The sequence below is a fragment of the Chrysochloris asiatica genome, unplaced genomic scaffold, assembly GCF_000296735.1.
Source record: "Chrysochloris asiatica unplaced genomic scaffold, ChrAsi1.0 scaffold00095, whole genome shotgun sequence".
Classification (NCBI taxonomy): Eukaryota; Metazoa; Chordata; class Mammalia; order Afrosoricida; family Chrysochloridae; genus Chrysochloris; species Chrysochloris asiatica.
Genome location: NW_006408613.1, coordinates 11,217,998 through 11,221,609, shown reverse-complemented (window position 1 = coordinate 11,221,609; position 3,612 = coordinate 11,217,998).

Here is a 3,612-nt window from a genome sequence, read left to right as displayed (position 1 = left end):
TTGATGCTTTCTCCATCATTCAATAATTTGCCCAGAGAATCTTTCAATAATGAAAGTCGAGGCTTTAATTTTTTCTTCAGTTCCCCCTGAAAACCTTATGAATAGAAGCCTTAAACAAATAAAATTTATAGTTAGCATTTCCTTTCTAAAGTATTTTTCGTTGTAATTAAAAAGAGTATGTAGTAGTGAATCCCACCTACCTGGTGGGCCACTCCTGCTTATTTTTATATTGTTTATTTGAAAGAACTTCAAAATGTTCTTGAGAAAATGGAGTTAAAAAATAATGGGATTTTTCCACAAACTTTTTTTGAATCCTTTTTGTAGTGAACTTGTAGAAATCATTTGGGTGATTGACATTCAGTATAGCATAGGACTACATGGCAGGCCAAGAAAGAGAAGTCATCAGTTTAGCCAAGGGTTTGAAAAAAATCCTTAGACACTTACCTAGACATCTGTCTTTCTGGGCTATTTGATATGTCATATTGTCTGCACATTGAATAAAGTAATTCATTCAACACACTGTAATGTCCTAACACATACATGAATTAATCTAAAAAGGGGAATTGACTCCTATTAGAAATAATATATTCTATTTAGGAAAACTGGTTACTTCAAATTTCATACTTGTATTAAGCTAAACCTCTTGTATAATAGCATGCAATTATAACTTTAAAAATTACACATTGTTATCTAGTCAATTTTGACTCATAGTGACCTATATAGGGATTCTGAGGCTGTAAATCTTTATGGAAGTAAAAATCTTTCTCTTTCTCTCATAGAGCAGTTGGTGGATTTGAACTGTGGAATTCGTAGTTAGGAGTCCAATGTGTAACCACTAAGTTACCAACACTTAAAATATACCTGGTGCGATTCTAGGCAGTTTACAAATTTTAACTTATTTGATCTTTGAGACAAGCTCAATAAGTGACTGAAAGGATGGCGCAGGATCAGGCATTGTTTTCTTCCATTGTATACAGTGTTACTATTGAGTCAAAATCTCCTCCTCAGAAACTAGCAACAACAAACAGTTAGCCTTGTCAGAATTGTATTGGGAAATTTTATTATCCCTGTTTTACAAATGAGAAAATTGAAGCAGAAAGAGTTTAGGAAATTGTTTCCAATGTATAGCCCAGCTGAGAAAAAAGGTTCACACCCAGATAATCTGGCTCCAGTGTCTGTAATGGTAAACTCTATGTTATGCTTTTGGAACTTGACAGAGAGAACCAATCTCAGCTCATTTTAAGTGGATTACTGACTGTGGTTTTGTAGAAATTTCAACCAAACCCATTGCCATTATGCAGATTCTGACTCATAGTAACCCTCGGACAAAATAGAACTGTCCCAAGTGTTTCCAAGGCTTTCACATCTTCCTTCAGCAGAATGGTTGATGGGCTAGAACCACAGACTTTTTGGTTAACTGCTTGATGTACTGTGCTACCTTTTTCTAAGAAATTAAAAAGCCTCTTTTCTAAGAAATTAAAACATGCTACAAGGAGTCCTGGTGTGTCACTGTGTGTTAATGTGCTGGACTGCCAAGTCAGTTCGAATTGCAAAGTCAGCAGTTCAAGTTCATCAGCTGCTCTTCGGAAACCCTATACAGGGTTGCTATAGGTCGGAACCAACTTGACAACACTTACCAACAACAACAAAGGGCAGTGTAACCACATATGTACTCAATCAATAGGTGACCACAGACAAGTAAGAAAGAGGTTCCAGATGTATAAAGCAACCTGATTCAACTGCTCTTTAAAAAAAATAATAAGAAGTTTCATTCACTGGTATTTACAACCACAGGTAAAGATCACCTGGTGAGCTTAAAACCAGTCCAGATGACTATGTATTGCACGCTGGACATATAGATAGAGTAGACCTTAGAGGAGGTCAGGATCTGCATTTTAAAAGAGCTCCACGGAGGAATTAAATGGACTTTCCTTTGGAAACAATTGACTTTCCTTAGTAATTCTCTAAGTGCGATTCTCTGACAACAACATCAACTTCACCTGGGAATTTCTTATAAATGTAAATTATCACTCTCCACTCTAGATTTCATTAATCCAGAACTCTGCTGTGGCATGCCCTGCAGGTGATTTTGATGCCTGTTCGGATTGAGAACTACTGCTCTAACTTAACTTTAAATCAAATTGTCATTAAACACAGGGTATTAATGTAGGTATCAGTTCTCGAGAGAATAATATCAGTGTTTAGACACTGTCACATGTAAATTTCTATCGCAATTCCTTCTGGTATTATTTTAAAATCTTGTTTCAGTATTTGTTCTCTCTGTGCACAAAGGAAGCTGATTTGCACATCAAATTTCTCCAGAGCTGTTGTTTTTTGCCATCAAGTCAGTTCTGACTCAGCAACCCTGTACAGGGTTTCTGAAAGAAGCTAGTGGGTTGAAACATCCTGCCTTGGGATCATCAATCCAGTGCTTATTTTACAGTGCCACAGCAGAATAAAGAGCAATTAAGAAAAAAGAAAACTTACTTTCATAAAGAGGAAAAAAATTAGTAATATCATTTATGAATCATCTTTAAATTATTTCACCATTATTAATAGTTCTAATTATTATAAAAATATGGATTTCCTTATTTGTAATTCAAATTAGAAACCCCTTGAAGAATCACACACCATTTGCTACCTTTCTCTAATGGAAGGCATTAAAAATTCTTCACAAATACTAATGAATCTCTTTATTATTTCAGAGAAATAGGGGTTAAGGATATTGATGTCATTGTATGTGAAAGACAATTGAGGCACATGAACAATTGTCATCCAATTTGTAGTCACTTCCCTACAATTCAATAATAGAGTTTTTTTTCCATTTTTAGATGACTATGTATACTAACAAATTGCTAATTACTCATATTTTTGGAAGTGCTGATTGGTAATTAACCTTTGGACACATTTTGACTTGCAGTGAATAACAGATGGTACTTAAGAATAAAATATTATTTTATGTAATAATTTAAGGTAAATGCAGTGACTCGCTTTTAAAAGAGATTCACGGATTGCCAGTGACCTTTTATCATTTGATATAAAACTGTGGTGCGTGCTCTCCTAAGAAAACTAACAAACTCCTAATCATCCAACTAAAATTTAACAGTACCGGTAATTTATTCTTCAGAGATTTTAAGTGATTTTCATAAATAAATGAATGGAGGCTAGATAGAAGAAAAAGGCTACCATTTCTCAATGTAAATTGGACCCAGAATTCTAATCATGTGTGTATTTGTGTGCTTATATGTATTCATGTTTATGTGTGAATATTTTAGTTCAATCACTAATTGTTGTTGTTAAGCGCCTTCAAGCTGGATCTGATACATAACTGCCCTGCATAGGGTTTCCAAGGAAAGGCTGGTAAGTTTGAACTGCTGACCTTGTGGCTCAAACTGACCTTGCAGTGGAGTGCTTATTCAAATTGATTCTTACTCATAGTGACACTATGTATAACAGAATAAAACACTGCCTGGTACTGCAACATCCTCACAACTATTACTAAGTTTGGGACCATAATTACAGCTACTGTATCAATCCATCTCATTGAGGGTCTTTTATTCAAAGGTCCTCTTCTCCAGGAACTGGTCCCTTCTGATAAAGTTGTACAAAGAA